This window comes from Mastomys coucha, unplaced genomic scaffold, assembly GCF_008632895.1.
Source record: "Mastomys coucha isolate ucsf_1 unplaced genomic scaffold, UCSF_Mcou_1 pScaffold21, whole genome shotgun sequence".
NCBI lineage: Eukaryota > Metazoa > Chordata > Mammalia > Rodentia > Muridae > Mastomys > Mastomys coucha.
In genome coordinates this window covers 15,838,041-15,862,296 of record NW_022196904.1, presented here as the reverse complement: position 1 = coordinate 15,862,296, position 24,256 = coordinate 15,838,041, and the positions used below count along the sequence as shown (strand labels likewise).

The 24,256-nt window shown below is 43.1% G+C and overlaps 1 pseudogene; it reads right to left on the bottom strand.

The window, feature by feature from the left end:
- Positions 1 to 8,271: 8,271 nt before the first annotated feature.
- LOC116101722 lies at positions 8,272 to 23,981 on the bottom strand (annotated as a pseudogene).
- Positions 23,982 to 24,256: the final 275 nt, after the last annotated feature.

Below are 24,256 nucleotides of genomic sequence, written 5' to 3'. Positions count from 1 at the left end.
ACTGCCAGTAATTCCAGCTCCAGGGGATTTGATACCTGCTTCTGGCCTCCAGAGGCATCTTCACACACATAATGTACACTCACTAATACATTCACACATACACAGAAATGAAAAAAAAAGAAGTCTTAAAAGTGAATGCTATGGTCTTCTTTCATCTTTGCATAAGTTCTAGGGGCTGGACCTGTCCAGCAAGTACTTTATCTACTGGGCCATCTTGCAGGCCCAAGAAGTTTATGCTAGTCAGCTGTCTGTTACTCAAACAAACAAACAAACAAAAACCCAATTATGAGTTATACGATAGTATATACAATGAGAATCTTACTGGGCATGTGCAGCATCTGAATCTTAGGACTCAGGGTAGGATTTGGAGCAGGTCAGACAGAGAGAAATATTTTTGGATCTAGTTCAAATATACTTTCAGAGGAGTTATATTACTGTTCTGTGGACTCTGAATAACACTGATGAGTCTACTCAGGTTCATTAGGTGTACTCTGCACCACTGTGATGCGAAATCATCTCAAAAGAAAAATAGTCTTAGTTCTTCTAGTCAGCCTTGGTGGCACACACTGTAAATGTCAGCATTGGGAGGCAGATGCAGAGGCAGGCAGATCTCTGTGAGTTTGAGGCCAGCCTAGTTTTGTAACAAGTTTCATGACAGCTAGAGCTACATAGTGAGACCCTGTTTCAAAATCAAACAAAAAGGAAAAATTAGTTCTTCCAAACATTAAAAGAGCAGTTTTATATAATTACATGTGGCAGTGTGAATGTAACAAGCTCCCCTAGGTCCCATAAGGAGTGGCACTATTAGGATGTGTGGCCTTGTCGGAGGAAGTGCATCACGGTAGAGGTGGGGTTTGAGGTCTCATATATGCTCAAGCCATATGAGACAGTCTCCTGCTGCCTGTGGATCAAAATGCAGAATTCTCAGTTCCTTCTCCAGCACCATGTCTGCCTGCACCTGCCATGCTCCTGCCATGATGATGATGATGATAGGTTAAACCTCTGAGACTGGAAGCCAGCCTGTAACGGTTTGAATATGCTTGGGCAAGAGGGTCGTCCTATTTGGAGGTGTGGCCTTGTTGAAGTAGGTGTGGCATTGTTGGAGGAAGTGTATCACTTTGGGCATGGGCTTTAAGACCCTCATCCTAGCTGCCTGGAATCCAATCTTCTCTTAGTGACCTTCAGATGGAGATGTAGAACTCTCAGCTCCTCCTGTACCATGCCTGCCTGGATGTTGCCATGCTTCCACCTTGATGATAATGAACTTCTCAACCTGTAAGCCAGCCCTAATTAAATGTTGGCCTTATAAGAGTTGCCATGGTCATGGTGTTTGTTCACAGCAATGGAAACCCTAACGAAGACACAGCTCCAAATTAAATATTTCCTTTCAAGAGTTGCTGTGGTCACGTTTCTCTTCACAGTAGTACAATCCTAAGACACTACTCCTGCAATCCAGGTCTGGAGGGGAGATTCTCAGCTGGGTGGTTTGAAGCTGCGCTTCCTCTCCCTCCACCCCCACCTTGTCTTGCCAACACCTGCCCAGATCATCCCAGACACCCTCCAGTTGGTCCTCACAACTGCTAAGGCTCCTTTTCACCTTCCTGGCAGGCCATTTTACTGCCAGGACTTCCTTTCCCTCCTTAACAGCTATCACAGCACAGGCCCCTCCCACTCTTCATCCCCTGAGAGCCTCAGGCCATCTCCTAGAGCTAGCACAGTCACTGTCCCCTGATAAGGTGACACCACTCAGGTCCTCTCCAGACACAGCATCTAGACCTCTGCCCATGGGGTGCAGACACTCACCAACCCCCTGTGTGTGTCCTCAGGACAGGAACACTAAATGCTCTCCCTCCTCTCTGGTCACTGTGTCAGGTATTTCCTGCAACCTTCCCTAGTAGCAGATGGTCCACTCCCTCCCCAGAAGGTCACCCATCCACCCAATTCTAGTAAAGGGCTGCCAGTCCCTTCCTGCAGGGGCTTCCTGACTTCACCGTAGTAGTCAGTGCACCCCAATAGTCATGTGTCCTCCAGCTGACAACAAAGTCTCCCCAGTGTGACCCCACTTATGCCAGCCTGGGCATGTTTTGTCTTTAGTTACTAAAGCTTCCCTCCTGCTGCACCTGTACCTCTACAAGCCTTTCCAAGCCCTCTTCCTTACCCTTTCCCTCTCTTCTACTCTTTCTCTATCCTCAAACTCTCTGCCCCACCCTTTACCCCTCCCCTCCTTATAGAGATGATCCCCATCCTGTCCAAAGTTCACCCTGGGGGGGGCAGGATCCCCCTGAATCTCCCAGGAACAGCTGTAAGTAGGAATGAGTGTGGATTTGTTCTTCTGCCTCTCTAGAACCGACTCCCACCGTGTCTCAGAAGGTTTTGCACAAACACCTCCCTCCTTAGCTCCACTTATCATCCCAGCACAACACAGAGCAACCATCCCTTCCTCAGTCCCCGGGACCTCTGAGAATGTCCTGGGTTGTCTGGCTCCTCACAGAGCACCCCTTTCCAATTTTTAAAGGTTAGATGTATGATTGGCACCTGAATGTTTAGAGACCCCCAATATCCTTTACACCAACACATGTCTTTCAATACTTTTAAGTGGATTGCCAGTATAAGTATTTTGAGCATAATAATGAACATCAGTTGAAGGATGTTAAAGGGGTCGGATCCTTGTAGCTTCTGTAATAAGTCTTTGCCTGGTATTAGAGTGTAATTGAGAATGAGATGAGTCTAGCCTAGGTCAGTAACTAATGGCCTTAGGGCTAATAAATCTAAAGGAGCATTTTTAGGATGCCATATTCCCTGAAAGTGATTTTCAATTCTATTTTATTTTCATTTTGCTTAAAAGAGTAACAGACACATGTAATGGTAGCAGGATTCTGTGACTAACTAATGCTGTATAGCTTGTACTGTATCTCCTACATATAATAACACAGCCTCTAAAGCATTTAACACAGCTTCTAGGTTTGGATCTATACATTCTTGTGAGGCAGAAACTATAGAAGTATTGTAAGCCAGCTGATTAGCTGCTGTGGGCCAGCTTTTACAAGGTCAGATATTGAGGTGGGACACAGTCTAGGCCAAAGGCCAAAGGCTGATGGCTTCTGGACTTTAACTCTCTCTTACTGTCTAAGGCCAAAAGTAAAGGCTTCTGGTAATTTAACTCTCTTTTTGCTATTCTGGGGCCAAAAGCTGATGGCAATTTCACAGAGAAAGGAAAGAAAGAAAGTCACACACACACACACACACACACACACACACACACACACACACCCTGGCCAGGCCTGACCACCTGCTTCATCAATTTCAAAAGTGCATATGCATACTTATATACATAACTACATATACATGTATGTGTATACATATAGACAGACAGGCATATATACATATTGACACACTGTACATACATACATTCAGACACACACACACACATACACACACACATACACACACACACACTTGGTAGATAGAGCAGAGCCCTAACAACCACTTTATTTTTTCTCTCAGCCTTTTTATACATTCTTAGATAAAAGTTCTTTACAAAATTACTTCATAGAGAAACTGTTACACAAAAGGAGAGTTCAAAGGACATTGTTCAAAAGGATAGTTAAGTTCAAAGCAGCCTTTCATTTTATAAGCTCATTATAAGTTCAAAGCAACAGTTTCACATGCCCTTGCTTTATCATAGCATAATGATATGCTATGGCTTCATTCTCGGACCTGTGGCTTCATCCTTGGACCTGACCTAAAAAGAATGTTTTTTTCTTCTTCATCACAAATATGCCTTGATCCTATTTCTCTTTTTACTACAATGTATGAAAGCTCATTTTACTCTTTATTATGCATTTACTTACCATTCTATGAGGAGGGGCCACGTTCTATTCTTGAATCTAACTTTATTATATCTTTCTGGCAAAACAACCACCTAAACAGCATTAATTCACAGAAAGCTCATCTTCATGTTGATCTGCAGGAAATCTTCCCAATCTAGCAACAAGGAAGTAATCACACCAGGCTACAGGCAGTGAAGGTCCCTGGTGTCCACTCACACTGAGACACATAAATGAGGAGCACGGACAGGCAAATATGAGAAAGCACATTAGTAGTAAAAAGCAATCCTGGGACTAAGTCTCTAGGGCCATGCCTCACCAGAGCATACCCATCACAGCAGAGCAAGATGGTGGGCCATATCCAGGGAGCTCACTTGCCCACTGCAGATCTTCCTGCATGGCATCCACCAATTAACAAAATGGGCAGTTTGCATTAGTTGGGTAAGGGTCGCCATGGAAGCAGCTACAGATGCTAATAGCAGTGTTACTACAAAAATGCTAGTTAAAACAAGACCTAAAAACCTTCCTTTTTTTAGAAAGAGCCTGATGGAGTTCCTTGCGAATCTGCTGTTTGAAATCATACGGAGTATCGTCAGGGAGCACAGGAGCCATAATGAACATAGGAAGTGCTGGCATCCTCGCCTGGTGAGTTCAGTAACCCGGAATGGAGATGTGGATACAGCGAAAGAAAGGACTCTGTCCATTTGTCCTTCAAGCAAGTGGTCCCGAATAGCTTGAGCCATCTTTATTTATACAGAATCTCAGAGCATTCAAACACATACAGTTTTAGATTTTCCTTAATCACTATCCAAGTATCTCAAAAAGTGTTTATTAAAACTCATTTTAAGTTCACCTTATTTCCTTGTGGCCAGTGATTAACCTTTTCCCATATCTAAGCAATATAGTATTACAATCCAAATGATTATGTCATAGCTAAGCGCAGCTGAATACTGCAAGCTGTGATGACTTAAGTATATTTTATTGCAAGCAAAAATAATTATATCTAGCTAGGCACATCTAGTTTGTGCACAGGCCGGAAGCAGACGTGAAGTTTCAAAGTAAAAGCCAATAGGAATCCAAACATTTACTAGGAATACCTCTGTGTTCTATCACCTCCTAGTTCTGTATGCTCACAATGTATTTTAAGTTGTCTTTATGCCATAGTCTGTCTTAGTTTGACAGTATGGGCCTACCCTATACAACTGTCCTATAATCAGCAGAAACTAATAATTAACACTTTCCCATCAACTCATATGGTTTCTTTCTTTTATATAAGTCCCTTTCTAAGGCAAAGATGAATCTATTCAAGTTATATTTCTTTTAAGAGCATAGCAAATTTTACTTAACTAACTTATCCTAAGAATGAGCTAACTTGCCCTGAGAATGAACTCTTTACTGTTGACCTTCAGGCTCTATCTTCTCTGAGTTTTGAGCTTTCCCTCCCTTCAATGTACTGGCATGCTTAGGTCCTCAGAAGAAGTAGTTGATGTTTCCAAGCCCCTTCCTTTGTCCTCATATATTTCTATCAATTTGAGACCATCCAATAAGGGATCTTCTTTAAAGGTCTTAGTCAATATCACAAACCAAAGAGTACATATAGAGGGACCCATGGCTCCAGCTGCATAGGTAGCAGAAGATTGCCCTATCTGGCATCAATGGGGGGTGGTGGTGGAGGGAGGCCCTTGGTCCTGTGGAGGCTTGATACCGCAAGGGAAGGGGATGCTAGAATGGTGAGGTGGGAGTGGGTGGTGGGTGGTGGATCACCCTTATAGAGGCAGGGGAAATGGGATAGGGGGGATTGCAGAGGGGAGACCAGGAAGGGGGACAACATTTGGAATGTAAATAAATAAAGTGACCAATTAAAAAAAAAAGAAAAAAGAAAGGTCTTAATCAGTCATGTCTTACTGAACTTTTTGAATAAACAGAAATCATAGCTTCATCTCTAAAGGATTGACAGATTTGTTCTGGTTATCTTTCTCATTGGCCCTTGTCAAATGGAGAAATACTCCAAGGGACCTTGCCTCAAGAAGGCCATTCACAAAACATTCATGCATCTTTCCCAGGAGAGACAACATGGCTCCAGCCAAGGAAGGCTGTAGAAGCAAGAGAGGTTGTTATGAGCAGAAGGGTGGAATTTACACAATTAGAGGGGATACAAATTGATGCAAGTAATTTTGAAGTGTCCCTCATTCTCTTCAGTAGAGGAACTCCCAGTCAGTAACATACATGAAGAATTAACACGGGTAGTGAGATCAAACATAAAACAATATCTGTGTCATAGTTGTTCATTTTCTCCAAATGTCCCATAAATGCTCACATTACCTGGAACTAATAGCCAAAAGTCTGGTTGAACCTTTCCCTCAGGAGACACTATAACAGGGTGTGGTCTGGAAGTCACTATACCAAGATGTGGACAATGAGGGGGTCCCAGAAAGTCATCTTCATTTGGACCCGGTGGGCATTTACAGGACAGGTCAACCAGTTGACCAGTTCCTCAGGTTTTTCATTCAGAGGCACAGGTTTTTCTTTAGAACCCTGAACATGCCACTGATGGAAGAATCCCACTTTGAAACCAGGGCCCCAGATTTTCACTCATACTGGAAAATGTCCATCCAATGAGGTAACTTGTGGGTGATTAGAGACTAGAAAAGTCAAGTAATGAATAAATTGATAATGTTTATCCAACCCTTACTATACCCCAAAGTCATAGGCCTAACAGGTCACATCTGTATTGACCTACTGTACTGGCTGGTTTTGTGTGTCAACTTGACACAGGCTGGACTTATCACAGAGAAGGGAGCTTCAGTTGGGGAAATGCCTCCATGAGATCCAGCTGTGGGGCGTTTTCTTAATTTCCCTGGCTTGGGTTTCTATAAGAGAACCCAAGCCAGGGAAAGCAAGCCAGTAAGGAACATCTCTCCATGGCCTCTGCATCAGCTCCTGCTTCCTGACCTGCTTGAGTTCCAGTCCTGACTTCCTCTGGTGACCAATAGCAATGTGGAAGTGTAAGCTAAATAAACCCTTTCCTCCCCAACTTGCTTCTTGGTCATGATGTTTGTGCAGGAGTAGAAACCCTGACTAAGACACCCACCAATGGCAAACAGCAATGATAGGTGATATCCCAGTACAGTTAAAGAGTAGTGCAGGCCCCACATGGGAAACATCTAGAACAGTGGTTCTCAAACTCCCTAATGCTGCAGCCATTTAGTACAGTTCCTCCTGTTGTGGTGACTCCACAACAAGCTGTTGCTATGTCATAATGATAATTTTGATACTGTTATCAATAATAATGTAAATATGTGGTACGCAGGATATCTGGGGGTTGTGACCCACAGGTGGAGAATCATTGAAGAAAATCAGTTATCTCATTCTGATACTTATAACTATTATCCAGTATTTTAAAAGCCAGATTTTTTTTTACATCCCCAAACCTGTCCCATTTTGGAGTGCTCCCCCGCAGAGTCGCTCTCCCCTGCCCTCCCCTTTACCCCTGAGAGGGTGGGACCCCCACTAGGTATCCTCCCACCCTGGCATATCAAGTCTCTGCGGGGTTAGACACATCCTCTTCCACTGAGGCCAGATGAGGTTGTCACGGAGACTGAGCTGCATGTTTGCTAAATATGTGCTGGGGGCCTAGGTCCAGCCTGTGTATGCTCTTTCGTTGGTCATTCCATTTCTGAGAGCCCAAGGATCCAGGTTAGTTGACTCTGTTGGTCTTCCTGTGGAGTTCCTATCCCCTTCAGTGCCTTCAATCCTTTCTCCAACTCTTCCATGAGAGTCCCAGACCTCTGTATAATGTTTGGCTGTGGGTGTCTGCATCTGTTTTGGTCAGCTGGTGGGTGGAGCTTCTCAAAGGATAGTAATGCTAGGCTCCAGTCTGTAAGCATTGCAGAGCATCATCAATAATGTCAGGGATTGGTGCTTGCCCATGGGAAAGGTCTGGTTATTGATTAGCCATTTCTTCAGTCTCTGCTCCATCTTTGTCCCTATATTTCTTTTCGACAGGAAATATTTTGGGTCAAAAGTTCTATAGGTGGGATGGTGTCCTTATCCCTCTACTAGGGGTCCTGCCTAAAAGGCAGATATTTTAAAATAAACCTTGATTTGACATACATTATAGCCATTTTAAAAATAATTGTTAATTATAGACCTTAAAACTGTAATATCACAAGTATTATCTTTAAGTCTTATCCTTTGTATACATTAAACTACTTACCATAACTTATAAAAAACATTTCAGTGCTTTATTCTGTAACCATATATCCATTTAATCTTTATGCATAATTCTTTACTAAAATAAATTTTAATATTTTTATAACATTTTGTTATTTTAATACTATATATTTTTATTTTGTAACATTTTTATTTTTTAAAACCATTATAGTAATACAATTTTTAATTTTTATCTCCATTTTATTTTTAAAATTAAATTGGTTGGGGCGACTTGTTCTTCTCGTTTTTTATTGTGGAGACGTATTAACACTTAACGAGGTTTGCTATGATCATTTTAGGCTGGCACGGTGACGGCAGGAGAACAGCAGTTTAACTTAGAAGGTAGGGCAGAAGCCCTGTACGGGACCTGAAGAACCCATGTGAGTATTAGTATGGATTTAAAGAGACCATAGAGAATAAAATATCTTCAAAATCTTTTAAATGTTTATATGTATATATACATACAATATCTCCCCCAGATGTTTCATGGCTATCTTTTGAGGAGAACTTTCCTTGTTTGAATCAAGATGAAACTGGAATAGACATCATCACCTGGTAAAATGACTCTCAATCATCTTTTGGGCTCTCAGTTCTCCCTCTGTCTTAATTGGCTGTTGTTTTCTATGTCTCTATTTGGTGAAGAGTCAGGGACATTTAGAGTTTGCCACAACTCGTACTTTGTTGTGGGTGTCCAGCCTGCTTCTCTGCCCCTGTATTTCATAATTTATTGAAGAACACATAGGAAGTAGCACTGTATTTCCACCAGGGGGCGGTGCCTCCCAACAGTAGGGCAGGTTAGGGTCCGGGATGGTAACTCCTTAGGGCTCTCCATTCACCAGCGTGGTAGTAAAATGGTGGGTATGTGACTACCTTTCTACCCGTACAATTTAGAAAGAGAAGAAAAGGCCTCTCACCGTGACCCCTGCCACCCTCGGCTACATCTGCAAGGATGCTCACCTGGTCTCTTGCTGCTTTAGGCGAGGGTCAGAACTGCCAAAGATGTAGAAAAGAGCAGAAGCCACCAGAGCAGAAGCAAAGCGGAGCCCTCACCAGTTTTCTGGCTTGATGTCCAGGAGATCACCATGAAAGCTGTAGTCATTGCAGTCCATAGGCTCTTCCTGGCCCTGCTTCCCACACCTGAGGTGGAAAGTTGTTCCCCTTTCTCACCAGAGACAGCAGATATGTTGATGTTGTAGCCGCCGTGCTTCAAGTTGCAGGTGAACTGTGGTTCCTGTCCAGGAAGAGCCCAAGTGGACTCCCAGGCCTGGTAGGTCCCATCCCCGCTGGGCAGGATGGTCTTAGATCCAAAGGTTTTCTGCTGTACTGGCTTCTCATCCTGAAACCAGACCGGGATGGCCTCAGAGATAGACAGATTAAAAGCCCAGCATGTCAGTGTGATCCTGCCCACTGGATAATTCCTGAAGGTCACATTCACCACTGGGGAACCTGGGAGAAGGTATAGTGAGTTATCAAGGGCGAGGATCCCTCTACCTCAGCACGCTGGGTTGCCCAGAAGAACCACCCTGTTTATACTTGCCTCCAATCTCCCCTCCCTAGAGGCTCCCAGGGGCTGTAGGATTGAGGGAGGCTGGGGTTGTTCCAATGGCTCCCGAGGTTCTTTAGGGTCAGTCCCTGATTTGCACAATGAGAGAACATGATGTCCCTGCTCTCAGGGGTCGACAGTTCTTCCTTCCTGCACAGGGAGCAACAGGCACTGAGAGAACAGAGGCTCAGCATTACAGGGGCTACAAATCTGACCTGAGTGGGATGCACCTCGTTTCTATTTTACAAGCCTTAAGGGAGAGGGAAAGACCCCCAAAGTAGAGTCAACTGACTGTGTGGCCCTGATTCTGGAATTGACCCAGGACTGACGACCAGTGTCTGCCTCCCATTTTTCTTCCTCCACAGATTTCTCAGGGCATCCTTATATTTTCTGTCATTTGGCCAAAGTTTGAAACTTCACCTTTCAGATCCCAGACTGGGTGATACATGCCTATAATCATAGCACTAGGAAGGTAGAGGTAGGAGATGTGTGTGTGTGTATGTGTGTGTGTGTGTGTGTGTGTGTGTGTGTGTATGTGTGTATGTGTGTGTATGATGGGCATTATGAGACTGTTTTAAAAGACAAAGCCATTTAAAAAGAAAACATAACCTTTTAAATATTTTATATTTATTTGCTTTATTTTATGTGTATGGCTATGACTATTTTTGCCTGCATGAACTGTGTGTACCATGTGTATACCTGCTGCCCATGGAAGCCAACAGAGGGCACTGGATCTCCTAGAACTGGAGTTATAAATGGTTTTAAACCACCTGGGTGCTGAGAATTCAACATGGGCCCTCTGCAAGAGCAACTGGAGCTCTTACCCGCTGAGTCATCTCTCCAGCCCCAGGTTGATCTTTTAAAAGAAAGAGCTAAGCAACAGTAAAAGGACCTCAATCAGGTTGTGTTGTATGGGGTAGCTTGTGTTTGACTCTGTAGCTTAGCCCCAAGGTTGCATCCTCCTGTCCTATTTTAGCTCCCAGTGAGGATGGCTTTGAACCCAACCAGTCCCACCCAGTGCTCTCCTCTCCTCCAGGACAATCTCTATCCTAGAGTTGAGGGCTGTTGGAAAGAGGGGAGTGGTCTTTATTCTACGTGTGAGGCCCTTGTGTCTGAGATTCAGGCAACATCTGGGGACTCTTCCTTTCTGATCTGAGGACACTAGCAGTGGCTCTGGAAGAGACTCTATGTCCTAACTTCCAAGTATTACCTTAGGCTGTGCCACCATTGTACACACAAGTGAGAACTCAGACCCCCACAAATACCATGGAAGGAGCCACTTGGCTACAGGAATGTTTCCCTGGGTTCTGGGAACCAACTCTGGTGACAGTCAGTACCTGTATCCAGCGGGACATTTCTCAAGGAAGCCAGGTACTCTGGAGCTGAGCAGGACATATGTCATCCAAGAATTTCTGAACCATATCAACTTTGATATGGTGCACGTGTCTCCCAGAATGTCTTGTTCTGCTTGGTGAAGGGCATAACTGTCCATGTGAGAGTCTTCTGGTCAAAGGTGAGGAGGCTCTGCCCGTCATAGCCCAGCTGCCAGAAACCTGGAGTGCTTCTGTTGCTTTGAAGGTCACAGCCAAAGGTTTCCTGGAGGATGTGAAGATCTGGCCCACACAGACAGTGACCTGTTATCTTCTTGTCTCTGGACCTCATCTCTCAATGGGGCTGGGGGCAGGGAGGGTGGATCCTGTGATTCACCAAAGTGTGGGGATATTTTGCTTCATAGGGAAAGACCACTAGTTTGTTCAATCAGCTTAGGCCATACCCTCCCCCTACGTATCCCCCCACCCCCTGGACTTCAGGAACCAGTGCTGGATCTGTATGTACTGAGCTCCGTCTACTCACCCACATCCTGGCCGCTCTGGACTGTGACCTCGGCTAGCATCCATTTGAGTTGCTCCTCCTTTTCCTGCAGATCCTCAGTGTCTTTTGCCCAGGTTTCAACTCTCCGGTGGCTCTTGGCCCTGGATTTCAGGAAGTCTGTTCTGCTACTGTTTTCATTAGAGGGCAGGAAGAGCTCATCATCCAAGTATCCCAGGGTCAGGAACTGGGGCAACCCAGGCACCTCCAGAGACAAGGCCATGAGTTTATAGCGCAGAGTGTGGGATCCTGAGAAGACAGGTTCATGGGTTCCCATGGTCAGTTCTACCGTGAGGGATTGAAACCGGGCTACTCCTTGCCTCAGTGTTTCACAGGTAGATTGCTGAGTCCGGCACGGCCTTGGTGGGGACAGAATGACGTGGTTCCTGCCCCTGGGACAAGGTTAGTGGACACGGGCCTCCATGAGTGTCAATAGCAGCCTTGGGCACAAGGCTTGTTTGTATAATAGTGTACATATTTTCACATCCTTCCAAGGAATGTCCTCCCTGTTAACGTTAATGATTCCATGATAATCTGAGACAGCATGAGTCCATGAGGTGAAGGTGTAGCTAATGTCTCAGCAAAATGGTAAACACTGGGACCTTCAGGATAGGGCTGTGAGGGAAAAAAACTCTAAAAGCATGAGTTCAAAAATATATGATCTCTTTCCTTTTCTTTTCCTTTTGGTTTCTCTGTGTAGCCCTGGCTGTCCTGGAACTCACTCTGTACACCAGGCTGACCTCGAACTCAGAAATCCACCTGCCTCTGCCTCCCAAGTGCTGGGATCAAAGGCATGTGCCACTACTCCCGGGCTATAATTCCTTAACTATGAAAGAATATAAGGATGCAATATGAATCGTATAAGGTGCTTCACAGATCTAAAGGAACAGAGGCAGCTATACTATGAGTCAGCTTGCCAGAAAGGTGCAAAGACAGGCAGAAACAATTGCAGGCAGATTCCTGAGTTCAAGGTCAGTCTAGGACGAATTGAGTCAAGGCCCAGGTGTGGTAGAAATGGTAATTTCAGGACTGTGTCCCACCCAGCTAGTTTACTATCTGTGCTTCACAGAGGCAAGCAGATCTCTGAATTCTTTTGCAAGGTTAAAAGAAAATGTGTGCTTGCGGTTTATTGTGAATTAAGGAGTTAGGGTCACGGGATGCTGATTCTTAGGAATCAAAAGGGAACCTGGAATAAATAACTAAATTGATATATAAATAAAAAACCGGGCTTTTGGCCTGCATGAGATGAGCTAGCAGAAAGTGATAGCAGGTAATTCTTTTTTCTTTTCTTTTCTTTCTTTCTTACTTTCTTTTTTAATTCAGTTTTTCAAGATAGGGTTTCTCTCTGTAGCCCTGGTTGTCCTAGAACTCACTGTGTAGACCTGACTGGCCTCAAATACAGAGATCCTCCTATCTCTGTCTCCCAAGTGCTGGGATTAAAGGCATGCATCACCACTACTTGTTAACCATGGCAATTCTTATAAAGGAAAGCATTTAAATGGGGCTTGCTTAACAGTTTTCGAGGTTTAGTGCATTGTATCATGGCAGGAAGCATGGCAGGAAGCAGGCAGACATGATGCTGGAGTTGAGAATTCTACATCCAGATCCACTCAGGGAGCATGGGGGAAGAGAGAGAGAGGGAGAGGAAGAGGGAGGGAGGGAGGGAAGGAGGGAGGGGAAAGAGACAGAGAGAGAGAGAGAGAGAGAGAGAGAGAGAGAGAGAGAGAGAGAGAGAGAGAGAGAGAGAGAGAGAGAGAGAGAGAGAGAGGGAGAGGCTGCACCTAGCTTGGGGTTTTTTAAACTTCAAAGTCCACACCCACAAACCCCCTCCAACAAGGCTACACCTCTTAATCCTTTCAAATAGTACCACTCTCTGGTGACCAAACATTCAAATCTATTAGCCTATGGCAGCCATTCTCAGTCATTCCACCTCACCTGTTAGCATACACACACGATTCCACTAGCCTGACCTTGGGGACCTAACAGTTGCTTATATCATCACCTATGGTTCATCCAGGTGTGCCAGGTGTGTGCAGTGTCCAAAGGATCCCAGATCTGTTACTCTCTGTCTCTCTGTCTCTCTCTGTCTCTCTGTCTCTGTCTCTCTCTGTCTCTGTCTCTCTCTGTCTCTGTCTCTGTCTCTGTCTCTCTCTCTCTCTCTCTCTCTCTCTCTCTCTCTCTCTTTCTCTCTCTCTCTCTCCCCCTCTGTTCCTGGCATTTCCTCACTCTATTCCTTGTGTACCACTCTGTTCTCTTTTCTGCTCTCTCTGTCTTCATGGCTCTCTTTCTGCCTCTATCCTTTCCCCAGGTCCTCACTCCCCTCCCCTCCCCCATTAAACTCCTTTACACCTGATCTGTTGTGTGATATAATTTCTCAGAGGAGCACCTTGCCTCAGGTCACAAAAGTACCCCCTCGACACATTAGATTTCATAACATTGGTGCCATGACCTCAGGGGGCCCTCTTGGTGTCTGTCCACACTGGGATCCTACCTGCCCACTGCACCTGCAGCAGATCTGCATTCTGGTCCACTGATCACTGGGCACTCCATCCAACACCAATAACTTGTGAGCTCTCTCTTGTACTCAGCTTAAATGCTTCTCTGACCACTTCCCTGGTTAAGGCTCCATTTCTCCAGTACAGTCTCTCACCCCCTTGGCTTCTCTAGGAAATCCTGGTCCAGGTGAGCCATGTCTGCTTGTGCTTTTAGTACTGTTCACTGTCCACTGCATGACAAGTCACCTGGATGGCTTGTGCCTCCTTAGTTCAACCTTCCTGGGGTCCCTGGGACACCTCAGACCCAAGCCTGGGACTCTTCCATACCTCCACCCATTGGAACTGTGTCCTGATACATCTAGCTTCCAAACCTATCAAATCTGGCTTCAAAGTACCACCCAGGCGATGGGGTGAGGGGGCATGAAAAAGTTCTCCTTTCTTTATTCCTTTTTCCTTACTCCAAGCCCTGTTTGTTTCTGCTGGTTTCCCTACCCACACTCTATAAATGTCTCTTCCCTGTAAGTTTGCAACAAGTTGGAGCTAGATAGGAGCAGACAGTCAACACACACACCTGTTACCTCTGCGAGGCTGCTCCAAACCAAGCTGCTAATCTAGCCATTCCTGAGATAAGTATGGATCATTTGTTTGTGAATTTGATTCCAAATTCTAGAGTCTACTATGTCCTCCACATGCTCTGGCTCCCACAGCCTGCCCACGCGGGCCACATGCTCTCCTGTCCCCTAGCTTTCTCCAGCCAGCCTGCTCTAAGATAAGCACACTCTGTTCCTTCACGAACTCAGGTTTTATTGCAACAACGGCCCCATTCAAAGGCCAGAAATTGGCACATCTGATTTCCAAATTCTCACTCCCACGGACAAATGATTCGAAAGGTCTTGTCTCTAAACTTGCTCTGCTCTGTGCTTAAGGTTCTACTTTCTCTACTCTTAATCTTTTTATTTCAATCTTTTTGCAGTCTGCTCCTTAAAAAAATCTTAGGATTATGCTGTAAGTTCTTTTTTTAAGGATCTGAAAGTTGCTCTTTGGGTATTGCTTAAAATCTATATAATCTGCAAAATATTTGGCATTACACTTATTTGGCTTATAATTAAAATCTATATACATAAGCATATATATGATTTAATTCTTGTCTAAGGCACATATATATCTGCATATATGTATGTGTGTATGTAACTCAAATTCAATTCTATATATGTATGTAACTGGGATTTAACTCTGTATGTATATGTCACTTGGATTCAACTCTCTCTCTTTCTCTCTCTCTGTCGCACCACACATACACACACACACACACACACACACACACACACACACACACACACCAAATATTTTTAAGTAGCAACCATGTCAGCCACATGGTTTACAACCTGCCTTGTGATGACCAACTTATGACCACATAGTTTAAAGCAACAATTGTAAAACTTCTTAGTCCTAATGAACTCTCTGTTTATTATTGTATCTCCTTTTAGATTAGGAAAGCAACAGCAAGTCTTAAATATTTTAGACTGGTATGGATTTTTGTATGATGCTAGAAATTCAAAGTTATATTTGCTACAACATACTGTATATGTGATTCAACTCTGGCTTAAAATATACTGTATATGATGATGAAACTTCATGGTTGTAAAGGTCTACTCAGATTAACAAAAGCTAATTTGAGATGCATGTATAGTTACTTATGTCTTTTCTAATTGCTCAACATCAAGCTGCTAGAAAAATAGATAAGTAACAACATATGTCTGATGAATAAGGAATGTCTAATAATCAAGATCTATAAACTTCTAAAGTCTAATGATGTTCACAGAAGTATTTATATAGCTTCTTTGTCTTTTAAGATTTAGCTCTTTGGATAAACTAAGCCATGCAGAAAATTACAATGGCCTATAATGGTGTGGTGTAGTAGGATCAGCAAAGCTGCCAGTCTCTCTATGAACTGTATCTAAAATTAAACATTTCATTTTGATACTAGAAAGGCTTCAATTCAAAATTGTTAAACCTAACAGGGATGTAATGTAAAGTTCTAGTCGTTATGAAAGCTACTAAATTATTATAAACTCTGAAAGGATAATTAAGAAATGCAAGTTAATAGTCATTTACCTTATAAATAACATAAATCCTTTAATGTGTTCAGAAATATATTTGCAGTCATGCTAAGAACGGAAGCAATCAATTATAGGAACAAGCCTTATTAAGCCTCCTATATATGTTTTCAAAGTAAATAACTAGAAATAAGCAAAGCTAGTCTATTTAGGTATACTTTACATAGACAGATGATCTTCAAACATTTCAGATATCTGCAGAATATGGAGTTTGAAGTGTCTAATAGAAAGGCTTTTTATGATAGACACATCAGCTACTGGCAGTACCCCCCTCCCCCAGAGAAGACGATGGGCACAGAAGGACCTCCACCTGGAGCTTGCTTTGAATGTGGCAAAGCTGGCCGCTGGGCTGTCATTGTGTCATTGCCTTTGTCTCTACTGCTGACAGCACACTGTCCAAGCTGTGGACAGGCAAGACATTGGGAAGTTGACTGCCTTACTTTACCTGGACAAAGGAAGGACAATCCTTCAAGATTCCTGCTTCAGAGAAAACTCTGTCAAATCTTACGGGCCTGGCAGCTGAAGATGGATGCCCACCACTTTCCGTAACTGTCCAGGTAGTTGGTAAGCCTCTGTCCTTAACTTGGAAGATGCTTGGTCTACACTTCCTGCTTATTCAAGTGAAATTTATCTTTCTCAGGTCTCTGATGGTTTGAAGACCAGATCTGTGAAGGATTTATCAGTTTAACGCCAGAGACCAAGGTTTCAGATGCCTTCTCACGTCTCTTCATGTGAAAAATCGATCCATAGGCCTCATTCTCCTGGAACTGCCACTACTAAGTCTAGACAGAATCTGCCTTGGTTCCAGACTCAGAAAACAAGTTTCAAAGGAACCTTTTTCTATTCCTTCATCTAAAGAGCCTCATTTTAAGTGGTTGTTCCCAGGGATCACCCACCTGTGTCTCATGGTAAATAATTAGGAAAAAAGTGTAAAGTTTATGTAAGATCCGAGAATAGAGAAGCTTAAGTTGTAAGGATCTAAGAAAATGTTTTAGGGTCTAAGAAGGTATTTCAAGGTTGGCCAATGTAGGTTATAAAGGTTGGAGGATGTGCAAGCTTAAATGGCCATAAGAAAGTGATTTAATCTATATAAAAGAAATAAAAATATTCTCTGATTTCTTCTCCTTGCTATGCTGCTGTTGTATTAAGACTTCAAAAGTTCAGAGTTTTAACATTAATTAGTGGAGTTCTGATAGGCTATTAGTCTAACTCTGCTAAAAAACCTTTGACTGTATGATCTAGTACAGGCACAAGTTCAAGATTTTAAATTTGCTTTGGTTGTCTTCTAAATGCATACCTAAAAGGGACTTCTCAGTACACTAATGTTACATACATGCGGTCTTCTGGGCAGAGGGAAGAAACCCCCTTTCATGGTTTGTAGTCATGCTAAAGATCAAGATCAAGCGAGCTTTTGCCCCTTCTGCTCCACAGAAGGTTTTGGTCTTCCCTGAGATTGCCTTAATAAGTGTTCACATTCTATTAATCCAAAAGTGTTTTCCAAACTTCTACTATGTCACAAAAGTGTGAATATGTGGGTTTCAGTACAGATTACAATGGCAATGCTAGTGTATCTAAAAGTTATCTATTTTGTAAGCTTAATAAATTCTTGTAAGCTTCAGAGAGTCGACTTGAATTTATCTCTCATGGGTCAAAGGGACTTCAGATAAGTACCTGTCAATCAACAGCCTGTTTCCCTACCTGCCCGCTACGGAGGGTGGTTCTCTTCTTTCCCTGGTTTTGAGATTTCCCTTCTTCAACTACCAAGATCATGGCCCTAAAAGTTTCAAATGTACACCTAAGAATTTTTTTCCCACTTAACTTTATCTTCTGCTACACACACACACACACACACAAGTTGACAGCGTGTGTCAACTTGACACCCGTTGGAGTTATCATAGAGACAGGAGCCTCCCTTGAGCAAATGCCTCCATGAGATCCAGTGATCAAGAGGGGAGGGCCCAGCCCACTGGGGTGGTGCTACCCCTGGGCTGACAGTCCTGTGTTGTATAAGAAAGCAAGCTGAACAAACCAGAAGAAGCAAGGCAGTAAGCAGCACCCCTCCATGGCTTCTGTATCAGCTCCTGCCTCCAAGTTCCTGCCCTGGATGAGCTCCTTTCCTGACTTCCTTTGATAATGGACAGCAATGTGGAAGTGTAAGCTGAATAAACCCTTTCCTCCCCAACTTGCTTCTTGATCATAATGTTTTGTGCAGGAATACAAACCCCGGTTAAGATACATATTTTCATTCCAGCATCCTGCCAAGTCCATCAGGTAAAAGGAGGTGAAAGGGTCATAAACAGGAACTCAGCCAGAGGGAGGATTCCAATTAGCTCCATAAGAAAACTGAGGCATGTTGGGAGGGAGATCAAAGATGGGAGAGAGAAGGTTAAGTGTTCTGGTGACAGGGATTTCAATCCAGGATGTCCCCCAAGTGGACTAAAAGACTAATCAGAGAGAACTGTCCCAAAGTACAAAGGAGAGGCATCTTTTCCACTTGACAGGGGCGCAGTAGGATAAGAGAAGCTTTCTAGTGCACCACTGTGATTTCTAATGGAGACAGAGTAAGTTCTATGAGGGAGCTGAGGAAGGAGAAGCAGTAGTAGGCTCCAGAAGCTGACAGAAACAAAACAGGCAACTCTGAAGTGACACTCAAGTTCCAGGAAAGAGCTGATGGAAAGAAGAACCAACTAAATAAGCAAATTCTAGAATTTATAGTCTAATATGGTGCATGTCAGAAGATGTCAAAAACAGCAGTTTGGTTTCAGTTAGGAGAGGTCAGGATTGGAACTCATCCTAGGTTTTGGCACCAGATGCATAAACTGTTGACATGACTGTTCCATGGTATGGTTAAAGGGAAGGTTTTAATTATAGATATTTGAGAGTCAACAGCCAGAGTAGGGAGTGGGAGAGTAGACTAAACATGGCCAACAGACTGGACTTGGCTATGACTGAAGCAGAGCAAAAAAGAGGATGCATAGAGAGAGGGAGATTAGTGGAGATCACAAAGAGAGGGATGAGGGGTCCAGATAGCTGAAGACAAAGAGAATGTGGGCAAAAGAGGGTGCAAAGCCAAAATAGCAGAGTTATAAGGCGATTGAGTAGCTGGAAGGGAAGGTCACAAGCTGGAGGAGTTCAGAATAGGGATGGAGCTGAGAAGAGCTGAGAAGAACTGGACTCTGAAATGTGTTAACAGGCACTTGTGATACTGGGAGCTTGACACTTGAGGGATCCTGGAGGCTAGCATGGGCTTTAGCATGCTAATAAGTATCACAAATACCCATTTGTCCCTCTGACAGTAATAAGGAAACGGCTCCTTTTGTTAGAGGGAAACTGGCTTCCCAAGGTTTTGAGGAATGCTAGCTTTTGTATAACCATCAGAATTTGGGGAAATGTGGTTTCCTTTGTTCCTGACACTCTTCTCTAGTCTTCATCTCTTAAAAACCATGGCTCTCTTGACTATAATCCTGAGTAGAACTCCCCTGAGCTAAAAATATGCTTATGTTCTTATTTTAATGTTTTGTTTTAATTTTGATCAGTTTTTATATGATACATATAAAAAATACTGGTGAAGGGGCCTGCCTTCATCTTAGGCTTAAAAGCTATCTTATAGTAAAGATACACTATGTTCATTCCTGCTTATAATTAACTCTCTCTCATGTATTGGGCTATGTCCCACCTGTAAGCTTATCTGCAAATGGTGCTGTGCTGCCTATTTTAGGAAACTGCAACCATGCCTTTATTTCTAAAGGTTATTATAATCATTTTGTAATGCCCTTTGTTATGATCACCTGTTGTTATGACTACCTTGTTAGTAACTTACTATGACTACCTTGTTATGATAACCTTGTTACTACCTTGTTATGATGACTTTGTTACTACCTTGTTATGATACCTTGTTAGGATAACCCTGTTACTACCTTTTGATATTTTGTTATAATCACCTTGTTACTTCCTTGTTATGATACCTTGTTATGACCACCTCTGTTACTTCCTTTGTTATGAGTATTTTGTAACCATGTCTTTGTTTCAGAAGGTTGTTACATTCACTGGTTATTCTTATGCTCTACTCCTGTAACTCTGAGTCCCAATACATTATCATCAAGGTGGGAACATGGCGGCATTCAGGCAGGCATAGTGCAGGAGGAGCTAAGAATTCTACATCTTCATCTGAAGGCTGCTAGCAGAATACTCGCTTCCAGGTAGCTAGGACTAGGGTGTTATAGCCCGTGCCCACTGTGACATACCTACTCCAACAAGGCTACATCTCCTAATAGTGCCACTCCCTGGACCAAGCATATATAAACCATCACATTCCATTCTCTGGCCCCCATAGGCTTGTTCAAACATATGTGTCTATGGAGGCCATACCTAAACATGGCATAATGCAAAATACATTTAGTCCAATTCCAAAATCCTCATAGTCTATAGCAATCTCACCAATGTTAAAAGTCCAAAGTTCAAAGTCTCTGCTGAGATTCATCCAGTAACTTAACTATAATCTCCAATGCAAGACAGGAAACCATCTGGGCAGACTCCGAACTCTGTATCTCCAGTTCTGATGTCTAAGTGGTCTTCAGAACTCCACTCCTTTATCATCTTTGTTGACTGCAACAAACTTCTTTTCCTGGACTGGTTCCACTCCCTGTTAGCAGCATTCCTCAGGAGATATTTGATGTCTCTGCCATCTCAAAAATCTTGGGGTCTCTAAGGCAGCTTCAATGTTACAGCTTCTTGTTTCAATGTCTGGGATCCATGATCTTCTAGGCTCCTCCAAAGGGTTGACATCATTTCTCCACCCCACTCCTGGTATCAACTTTTGTCTTAGTTAGGGTCTTACTGCTGTGAACAGACACCATGACCAAAGAAACTCTTATAAGGACAACATTTAATTGGGGCTGGCTTACAGGTTCAGAAATTCAATCCATTATCATCAGGCATGGTATAGCTGGAGCTGAGAGGTCTACATCTTCATCTGAAGGCTTCTAGCAGATTACTGACTTCCAGATAGATAGGACTACAGTATTATAGCCCACGCCCACTGTGATATACCTACTCCAACAAGGCCACATTTCCTAATAGTGCTACTCTCTGGCCCAAGCATATACAAACCATTACATTCTGCCTATTTGTCAAATCCCCCATTTGGAAACCTCCTACTCCTGAACTATCAAAACCCTTATTTTACTCATGTCCAAGGATGATCTATTGAACCATGCCTTTAGGAAGGGAGAGCCCATGTACACAAACAAAAAAAAAAGCTTGTTTTAATTAATTTGGTTGTGAGGATTTGGATTAATGATCTTTTTTCTTGCATCTTCAGGATTAATAATACTAACAAAGATAGTTAAGTCTTTGAATTTAACAACAACAAAATCAAATGACCGTTATAGCTGCTGCTCTTGAAGAGCCACTGAAGTATGTCTACCGGGTGTGAAAGAGGTGATTGGTCCTACTCCACGGCACACTTTCCCAGGGAAAAGTTGCTTTAGATGAGAATAACTGGTACCTGTGTCTTTAAACATGATATATCTATATGTGATCATTTAAAAAAAATTAAAGTTATTTTTGACCTCCAGTATCTCTTTAAATACAAACTAGTAATCAGATGAGGTTTTAAAGGCTCAATACAGGCTTCTGACCCATCTTCAAGGTTAAACAACTACTAAATAAACACTAGAATTCCTACCTGAAGGTTAGAATGTGAAAATCTACTAATATTACTATAAAAAGATATGACATCCAATGATAAAAATAAGGATAAAAGATAAAAGGGCTTTAATGAATAAAAGTCATAAAAATATCATTTTAATAAATAAGAATTTATATATAAAGATTAAAATGGATTTGTTTACAGAATAGATAAATAAAAACTTCTTATGAGTTATAAAGGTCTGAGCATGTTGTTTAAAGTACATAAAAATTGTGAAAAGACTTAAAGATAGTATATATGATGTTAAAGTTTCTGAGGTCTAATAACAATAATTCCAAAAAATCCTGGCTTTAATGTATGTCAAATCAAGGTTTATTTTAAAATACCTGGCTTCTGTGAAAGGAAAAGAAAGGATTTTGTTTCGGTACCCTTGTTCAGGATCAGATTTGGCAAGGCTGGTTTTTCACTCCCACGAAAGAGTCAAGGTTGCAGTTTCTGGGAACCCTGACTCCTACTTGGAGCGTGGTTATTGTCTTACATCATCTGGGTTTGAGATTTTCCATGCTCTCTTTGCCAACACTGTTTTTTCCCTTGGTTGTTGTCCCCTCTGTGGTTGGTATACATGATGCAGTACTTCAGCAAGCCTGCTTGGCACAACATCAGTTATATAAGACCTCCTGGCTCCAGCTATTGTTTGTCTTCTTTCTTTCTCATCACCCGTCCTCCCACTCCGCATCTTCCTGTTGGAGGCCCTGATTCATTCAGCCTCAGGTCAAGCACAACCTCACTACCACTGCCACACTTACTTTCTCCTGCTGAGCTCCTAAAGACCCTGAGGATTTTATACCAGATTTGAGGCTACAAGGAGTTCCTAAGATGATCATTGCCTCCTCTGTGTGTCTCAGGATTTAGATTCTTAAAACCCTCATCTGTGCCTGCCACCAAGTTGAACACTCGATGCACCTTTCCTTGTACCTTCTCGAAGACACTGGACTTATTCTTGTTGCCATGGAAACTTAGTAGCCCTGTGCAGCTTATGCTTCCCGAACTCAGTGCTAGCAAAGCTTGAGGCCACCAGCTCTGGATAACGATTGATCATCCTGCCCCACCAAGTTCACAGGAGTCTGTGGTTATACTACTATACTAGGATAGTCAAGGACACTTCCTCCAAGTCACAGTGTCTTTTAGACACAAAAGCTCCCTCAAATGGCTACCAGATATGCATTTTTCCAGGGACTTACCTAGATAATACACACAGGTACATATACAGACACACAGAGACACACACATACACCACACAGAAATACATACACACACACACACCACATACACACATATAACACAGACACACACACACAGACATAGACACATAGAGACACACACAGACACACATACAACACACATACATACATACATATATATATATGTATATATATATGTATACACACACAGAGACACACACACACAGACACACAGACACACAGACATACATAGACATACACATACAGAAAGACAGGCACAGGCACATACTACACAGATACATACACCACAAACACACACACAACAAACACACACATATAAAGACACACAAACACACAGACACACAGACACACAGACACAGACACAGACACATACACAAACACAGAGACATACATAGACATACACATACAGAAAGACAGGCACAGGTACATACTACACAGACACATACACAACAAACACACACATATAAACACACACACACACACACACACACACACACACACACACACACACACACCAAGTCTGCTCATGCTGCACCCCACAGCACAGGGACACAGCAAGGTCCCTCTCCCTGCTCAGTGCTCACCTGCGCAAGTGCCCAGGAAGTCCTCCAGGACCAGGTACACTGTCCACAGCCTGATGTTAGCGAGGGCTCTGAGGTCCCTGCACAACATCTTCAGCTGCCCTGCTGAGACTTCCGAGTTCAGTTTGAAGCTGCAAAGCCAGGTGTGATCCTCTTACTAGCTCCACCCACCCCAGGAATCCAAGGAGAACTTAAAGGTATCACCTGGGATTTCAGACTGAGGCGATCCTCCGTCTGAAAGGGAGCGTCTGAAAGGGAGCGAAAAGGGAAAGCGAAAGTGGCTGGGCTGGCGGGAGGGCTGCTGGTGCAGGTGCAGGGAAGCTGACAAACACTGAGGGGCTGAGGATGCTTTGGGGTCAGGCAGCTCTAATTCAAATGCTCCTCCCTGAAATCATCAAAGCATTCTTTACAGCTATCGCTACTGCATTCTCTACAATAAACAGGAAGGTTTCTTCTTAATGTTTTGGATAGGGGTCTGGAATACATGTAAACCCCTCATCAACAAGAACAGCCAGGTATCTCAACTGGGGATTTATTACCTGCTCCTCATATCAAGATTCCAGCCCCACTCAAATATCTGTGCATGCTCACACAGGACTGGGGAAAATTCCCTCCACAACAACCAAAACAAATGATGTGTGTTTCCTATTAATAGCTGACTGGGAATGAGTAAAGCTGTGGAAGACTCCGAAGGGAAATT